Raw genomic sequence first — 8,555 nt, 5'->3', positions numbered from 1 at the left:
TTAAATAATGCTTTTATATGTAACTAGCGCGCATCAGGTGATCGAAGATCCTCCTAATTTACTATGTTACAAATTACATTTGGCATCACATCCATTGTCGTTTATAAAATAAATTATAAACTTTAAATGGTTTAGAAGCCATACAATGCAAATTGCCCCTTATTTATCATTTTCACAGCACGGATACGACCTTAGAGGCGTTCAGGCATAATCCAACGGACGTAGCGTCATACCACTGTTCGCTCGAACAAGTATTGTGCCATTGGTCCGTACCTGCGGTTCCTCTCGTACTACGCAGGAATGCTGTCGCAACAACGTTTTGTCATTAGTAGGGTAAAACTAACCTGTCTCACGACGGTCTAAACCCAGCTCACGTTCCCTTGCATGGGTGAACAATCCAACGCTTGGTGAATTTTGCTTCACAATGATAGGAAGAGCCGACATCGAAGGATCAAAAAGCGACGTCGCTATGAACGCTTGGCCGCCACAAGCCAGTTATCCCTATGGTAACTTTTCTGACACCTCTTGTTAAAAACTCTTTAAACCAAAAGGATCGATAGGCCGAGCTTTTGCTGTCCCTGTGTGTACTGAACACCGAGATCAAGTCAGCATTTGCCCTTTTGCTCTATGTGTGGTTTCTGTCCGCACTGAGCTGGCCTTGGGACACCTCCGTTATTATTTGAGAGATGTACCGCCCCAGTCAAACTCCCTACCTGGCAATGTCCTTGAATTGGATCATACCTGAGTAATTGGAGTTATACCAAATTTTTCAAATCAAAAATACATAAATGCATCGTTTTATTAAAGAATTTGTTTGCGATTATATAACAAACTCGTGATACTTTGATCAAGAAGCTTGCATCAAAACCCAATACCATAAGATATAATAAATATATCCGTATAATGGCTAGGAAATGATACACGTTCCATTTAATCAAGTAAGTAAGGAAACAATAAGAGTAGTGGTATTTCATTGACGATACCAAACCGAGGTCTAATATCTCCACTTATTCTACACCTCTTATGTCTCCTTACACTGCCAGATTAGAGTCAAGCTCAAAAGGGTCTTCTTTCCCCGCTAATTATTCCAAGCCCGTTCCCTTGGCTGTGGTTTCGCTAGATAGTAGATAGGGACAACGCGACGACTTTTCAGATCTCTCCGAACTTGTTTTACGTGGCGTGTTCCACACTGAAGGGATTACAACCACGACACCCTGAACACCCACAAGTGGTGCATGTATCAACATGGTGTATGTGTCTGGATACGCCAGACAAGCGTCCCGGACTAGAAGCTATAGCTATGTACATAGCGACCACCCCGGTAGCAATTCGAGTACTTGCTTGCCGGGCAAGCACTCCCCCTTGCTGAGGAGCGAGATCTACCTAAATCTCTACTGATCTCTGGGTCACAGCACCCGAGTTTTGCGCAACTAGCACCGTAACTCAAACGTCGAACACGAAGGCTCTACCCGCGATATGGGTACCAACCACAGCCACCACGATACTCCCACCAGGGGGCCTACCTCAATGTGCAGTCTTGGATAGCTGCACAACCCGTGGTACCGAAAGAGAGGCTCGGTGGGCCTCCTCCTTTTGCTCCGACAAGCAGGGTTAGAGGGACCTATGGCTATATTAGTCGCCTCTTACGACAAGCAATAGCGGACTGTGGAAGTATTCTCGCCCGCTAACCACACGGCGAAGTTGTTGGGCTAAACACCCCTCCTCCTACGGAACACTTCGTCCGCAAACACTGCCAGCCGTTGAGTCCTCTGTTGATCTTCCAGGATTCTATCGAAGGTCCAGTTTTCGCCAAGGCGCTGCACTCCAAGTCCATCGAGGTTCCGCAAATCTGCATATAGGGGGCAAGCGCACAATATGTGCATCCAGTCCTCATATGGATCTCCACAAGCGCAAGCAGTGGTATCGCTGAGGGCTCTCCCTTGCAAAAATGCGTTAAACGACCCGTGACCTGTCAGCAGGTAAGACGTCCTCATCGAGAATCCAAATCTTGGATCCCGATAGGCGAGAGTGACATATGGGATGAATTTATGCGTCACCCGTCCTGGTTCGCTGTCATCATCCCATCTGTTCTGCCAACTCTGCAGTAAGCACTCTTCTAGGCGAGTCTTCCTCTGCTTCCAGCTTAGACACGTAGTGTCCTCGTCATATAGCCAGTCGTTCTCCTCCAGCGGGTATCCACGCTTCAGCTTGTATTTGACCGCTAAAAACTTAGCAGCCAAGTCAAGCGGGGGAGCTCCACCAAGTACCTGCAGTGCCACTGTGGACACTGTTCGGCATACCGAAAGGCATCCAAGCAGGATTAGCCTCTGGCAGGAGGCTAGTCGTCTCCGGGCGGCTACTTGCTCGGCGGTGTCATACCATACCGGGGCACCAAACAGCACACAAGGTGCCATGAGTCCGTCATATATGGTCCGCCTGGCTCGAGGACTGAAGCCCCAGTCGGCTCGAAGCACACGCGCCAATGCTCCAACGACTCCGGTCATCCGCTGGCGAAGCGAAGCTATGTGCGTGAGGAATTTCATTCCTTCACTGACCGTGATGCCAAGGTACCGACAGCTACGCACATACGGAAGGTTCGCTCCAGCAAACCTCACCGTAGGCGCACGTCTCAAGGCACCTTTTAGCAGCATTATTACCGTCTTGCTGGTCGAGACGGCAACGCCAACTTCCGCTCCCCACGCTTCTACGATGGACATCAGCTGTGCTCCTTTTTCCTCTAGCATAGCTCGGGAATTTCCCTCGACGAGAAGCAGCAAGTCATCAGCGTATGCACTCAGCTGGCAATACGGCTGGAGACGCTGAAGCAGTACATCCATCAGAATGTCCCAGATAAATGGGCCACTGATTGACCCCTGCGGGCAGCCTCTAGTTACCGGTACTTCCACAGTACCGGAACTGCTTCGGATCACTGCTCTTCGGCCGGAGAAAAAGCTCTGCCACAAGCCCATCTCCCGGCATCCCAAGTCTGCTAGTCGGCGGAGTGCAGCACTCCATTCGACGTTGTCGAATGCTCCTTTGAAGTCCACGAATGTGCCGAGCACGTATTGCGCCGGGCTGGCACAAACACTGCTCTTCACGTGTCTCCAAGCATCCTCCACACATCGTCCTTGGCGAAATCCAAACTGCCATCTGCAGCCTTCCGGAAGAACTTCTCTCACACGATTCACCATGATGGCCTCGAGCACCTTACCAAAGACTGGCAGCAAGCATATTCCTCTATATGAGGAGGGCTCACACTTGTCCTTATCTGGCCCTTTGAGCAGCGAGACAACTCGTGGGCACTTCCACTCAGCGGGAAAAGTATCCTAATCGATGCATCGGGAAAACAACGATGCTAGGTGCTCGGGTATGGCGCGCCAGACTGCCTTGCAGATAGTGCCATTGATGCCGTCCAAGCCGGGAGAGCGCCTGCTCTTCAACCGGGCAACACATGCATCAACCTCGAATTCTTCGAGGGCCGGTGGGACTTCCTCCGCGATGGCAGTCGGTGCTTCGGACTCCGCAACTGGGAAGAAATTGCGGAGGAGCACTCGTGCACAGTCACCCCAATCAGTGATGAGCTCGCCATTCACGCGGAGGCACCCAATCTCCGTGCACTTTCTGCGGCCTCGGCAAATCTTGTAGACGCGCCCCCATGGGTCGTCGGCATGATCTCCCACGAAGCGTTTCCAGTCATCCATTTTCGCCCTCCCAATGAGCTTCTTGTAGTTGCTGAGGCCCGCCTCAGCTCGACCACTACACGCTCTATAGCGGCACCGTCATCACGACGCCTTCCATCTTGGAGTAGGCGACGAAGTCTCCGGACTTCGCGCCTTGCAGCGCAGAGGTCGGCAGTCCACCAACGTGCTCTCCTGTTGGGCGATCGAATTGACTTTCTTCCCAGCGCAATATCACATACATTATGTACTATACTGCGCAGGGTCGAAACTTGCTGGTCCAACGGCGACTCTGAGAAGTTTTCCGGAAGTTCGGCTGCTCTACTCACCATTTCCTCCTTGAACAATCGCCAACGTGCATTGGAGAAGTTCCAGGACGGCACAGGAGCTATGCTCTCAACTGCGCGCGCGGTAGTTGGTTCGGCCACAACAGTAATGATGTTGTGGTCACTCAATTCCCACTCGTCCACTCCACTCATATGTGGCCCACATAGATGCTGCCTCATTGACGATTGTCACGTCGATATCGCTAGTAGCTCTGTGATTATCGAACGTGTACACCTCTGTTGACTGGTTTAGGGCGGCGACTCTTGCCTCCAGCATCCACTCTGACAGCAGCTCACCCCGTCTGTAGTTAGCTTGCCCCTCGGCATGACGAGAGAGTTTGCTAAGCCACATGGGGGACACTGCATTCGCGTCGAGGCCCAGGATTGCGGGGGTTCTGCTGGCCTGCAGCAGGACCGCATCCATGTACCGGAGGTACGGTTCCAGAGGTGCATCGAACTGGCAGTATGCGGCGCAAAGGAAGATTGAGCCAAAGCTCCCTTTAACGACCAGACATACGCCATAATCCGTGGTGAGGGTCTCCACTGGCATACAGATGGCTTCCTGTTGATCTACTAGGATGGCTGCCTTCCCTCGCCGATCGGTGAAAATTCTCATTCCTTCAGGCAGCACATCCATTCCGTCCCGCCGAGATACGGCTCCTGCACCAGCGCGAACATAGACTCCGATCTCCTGAGTCGGACTCCGAGCTCGATGGTCGCAGCTCTGCCTCGGCCACAGTTCGCTTGGATGAAGCTAAACATTAATGTCTAGCTTGCACCCTCGCCAGCAACGCCCCGTATATCGGGCACACGTTCGAGAGCATGTAATGCCCCGAGGGTTGCCCTCTGTGACGGCAGTTCCGGCAGTCCACCGGGTTTTGGCACTTTGCCGCGGTGTGGCCTTGTTGCCCGCACTGGCGGCAGACATTGTCCTTCTGCCGGCATTCGCTGACCTTGTGGTCGAAACCCACGCATCTGTGGCAGGCGTATGTGCGGACCTGTGCTCGGCATCGGAATGAGAACCACTTGATGTAGACACGACCTACATCAAGCTTCGCCATCGCGCGGTCGTCTACCTCTAGCGTTACATTTACTGTGGCGCCGTCGGTTACCGACCACGCCTTGGTCACCAGGTGCACGGACTTCTTAAATTGGGACATAGTCATATCGCTGTCGAAGTTATTTCCATGCAGCTCCTGCATGAATTCCTCAGGGCCGATAGCTGTGTCGACGTCATAGACGACGACCTTCGGCTTCTCGGCCGCATTCCGTGCCACATTTAGCCCAACTTCAGCGAACCTCTTTGATGCTACCACCTTCTGCAGCTCTCCAACTGAAGGAGTACGAATGATCGCACCACCACCTCGACGGAGCTCACGTACCTCATGTACTCTGACTCCGAGGGAGGGTGCAACCATCGTTCGCACCTTTTCCGCTATAGCTTTCCCCGATAGCGCAGGGTCGTCGCACTTCACCACCGCTGACCACGTCTCGCGAACCTTGGTGGTCCGCGGGGCAGCGATGGGTGCAACCTGTGGCATCTGGGGAGCATTGGCGGCCGTATCTTTAACGGATTCGACGACGGCGGCGGCGGTGGCGGCATAGCGAGCCGCGTCTCCAGTTCTCCACACCGGAGCATTAACGCCAGCACCAGCTCATCGTAGCGGCTGATAGCATACGAGAGCTCTTCCGTGTCCACTTCTCCTAGGCTGCGGAAGCTGCTTCTCACCATGCGCTGGGTGGCCGACAGCTCTGCCATCATGGCTGCTTGCCCAGCACGGGCGGCAGGTAGCGGCAGTGGCAGTGGTGGCAACAATTTTAGCAGCAGTGGAAACGGCGGAGGCAGCAGTGTGGTCGGCAGCAGGGGCAGCAGCAGTAGGATCAACAGCGGTGGCAGCAGCGTGGGGGGGTAGCCGCCCGGGCGTCCTCCAGCGACGAAAACGCCTCCTCCAGTACACCAACGGGTTCTGGCACTCCATTCGACGCCAGGGCAACCAATTTCGCCTGCGTCGGCGCCGAGCTCTTAGAGGCCAGATGGCTTCTGCGCCTGCTCGTCTTTTCCTCGAAGCACTACTTCCGCTCAAGGCACTCGCGCTGCTGTCGCTCTCGTCGGCATAACTCCGATGGTGGCTCCTCCTACCGTCGACGCCAGCAACCGTATGCTCGTTTGCTCAGTGACAAAAGGTAGATGCTCTAGAGCTCCACCTATCGGTAGCGTCTGGTAGCACTAAAACTGTCCCTATACACAAACCCTAGCAGTGACTGCCACCAATAAGCTTTTTGACAGCTGCTCAAAAAGCTTACTCGAAAAACTTACTCGTAAGCTCGCCTCGCAGCACGTGCGGAGTGGAAAATTTCCAATAGTTTATTGTTAATAATTTCCAAACCGCTTGTTTTTAACACTCGACAATTTTCACTCGACTTCCGCGGAGCACTAAATCACCGATTTAATTACTTTCCAACAAGGAAAACTTAGTTATTCGCAATCTGTACACGAGCGCAACGAAAACACGTCCGTCGTTAATCCATTCATGCTACACGCGATGACGGGCATTTGGACCCTCATAGTTACTCCCGCCGTTGACCCGCGCTTACTTGAATTTCTTCACTTTGACATTCAGAGCACTGGGCAGAAATCACATTGTGTCAACACCCGCTAGGGCCATCACAATGCTTTGTTTTAATTAGACAGTCGGATTCCCCAAGTCCGTGCCAGTTCTGAATTGATTGTTAATTGATAATCGTTATAATTGATAAGAACTAATTGGTTTAACCCAAATAGTATTCTTAAAAATTTTAGCAAGAAAGTTCCACAATTGGCTACGTAACTAAACTATCCGGGGAACAAGTAACTAACATAAATGCTAGAAACTCTATTTACCCAGAACGAGCACATAAACCATGTTATTGTTTCCCAATCAAGCCCGACTATCTCAATTCAGAGCCAATCCTTATCCCGAAGTTACGGATCTAATTTGCCGACTTCCCTTACCTACATTATTCTATCGACTAGAGACTCTTCACCTTGGAGACCAGCTGCATAGTTGGGAATGTGCTGTGGTTTTAAGTTTATCGGAGGTAGACCTCTGCAGTCTTCATCTTTGGTCTACAGGCGGGGGGGGGCAACAGAAAAGAAAACTCTTCCGATATCTCTCGACGGCTTCTTTATGGTCGTTCCTGTTGCCAGGATGAGCACGAGGCCCATATTTAATAACAAACGGATACTCAACAGGTTACGGAATTGGAACCGTATTCCCTTTCGTTCAAATTATTCAAGTGTATTATATTCGCTTTGTTTATATAGTTAGGCATTTTTGTTTTACTTGAAAATTTTCGGCTTTCGCCTTGAACTTAGGACCGACTAACTCGTGATCAACCACTGTTCACACGAAACCCTTCTCCACTTCAGTCCTCCAAGTCTCATTCGATTATTTGCTACTACCACCAAGATCTGTACCAATGGCAGCTCCATGCAGGCTTACGCCAAACACTTCTACGCATACCATTGTACCTTCCTACTCACTAAAGTTTCAAAATTTATATCACAAGTAATATAAATCATCTACTTTAGCGGTAATGTATAGGTATACAACTTAAGCGCCATCCATTTTAAAGGGCTAGTTGCTTCGGCAGGTGAGTTGTTACACACTCCTTAGCGGATTTCGACTTCCATGATCACCGTCCTGCTGTTTTAAGCAACCAACGCCTTTCATGGTATCTGCATGAGTTGTTAATTTGGGCACCGTAACATTACGTTTGGTTCATCCACACGCCAGTTCTGCTTACCAAAAGTGGCCCACTGGCACATTATATCATAACCTTGAACTTCATATCAAGAAAGTTAAGGTTCTTACCCATTTAAAGTTTGAGAATAGGTTAAGATCGTTTCGACCCTAAGGCCTCTAATCATTCGCTTTACCAGATAAGATTATTTTATATAATATTAAAATGCACCAGCTATCCTGAGGGAAACTTCGGAAGGAACCAGCTACTAGATGGTTCGATTGGTCTTTCGCCCCTATACTCAATTCTGACAATCGATTTGCACGTCAGAACTGTTTCGGTCTTCCATCAGGGTTTCCCCTGACTTCAACCTGATCAAGTATAGTTCACCATCTTTCGGGTCACAGCATATATGCTCAAGGTACGTTCCAGTTAGAGGCATAAATAATATAAATATACATTATACATAACTATATAGAACGCCCCGGGATTGTGTTAATTAGCTATAAATAGCTAAAAAACTAATCCCATTATTAGTCAAGTTAATTACGCTATTAGGTTTACATCCCAATAACTTGCATATGTTAGACTCCTTGGTCCGTGTTTCAAGACGGGTCCCGAAGGTATCCTGAATCTTTCGCATTGTTAATCATACAAGAGCATATAATAAACACAAAAATCAATGATAATTATGCCATTATATAATTCCGAAAAATTAACGCTCTGTAATAATATAAATCTATCAGCACTTTATCAAATTAATAACATTTATTCTGTGTTAAAATGCAAGCAATTTAATTGGAATAAACTATAAGTTATATTTTATGAT

The 8,555-nt window shown here is 49.7% G+C and overlaps 1 pseudogene; it reads right to left on the bottom strand.

Annotated features, from left to right (window-relative positions):
* Positions 1-28: 28 nt before the first annotated feature.
* The window catches only part of LOC117149238, a 9,092-nt pseudogene continuing 565 nt past the window's right edge, over positions 29-8,555 (bottom strand).

This window comes from Drosophila mauritiana, unplaced genomic scaffold (assembly GCF_004382145.1).
Source record: "Drosophila mauritiana strain mau12 unplaced genomic scaffold, ASM438214v1 U_179, whole genome shotgun sequence".
In the NCBI taxonomy this organism is placed as follows: domain Eukaryota; kingdom Metazoa; phylum Arthropoda; class Insecta; order Diptera; family Drosophilidae; genus Drosophila; species Drosophila mauritiana.
Note: the sequence above shows the minus strand (reverse complement) of the source record. Positions and strands in the feature narration are given on the sequence as shown.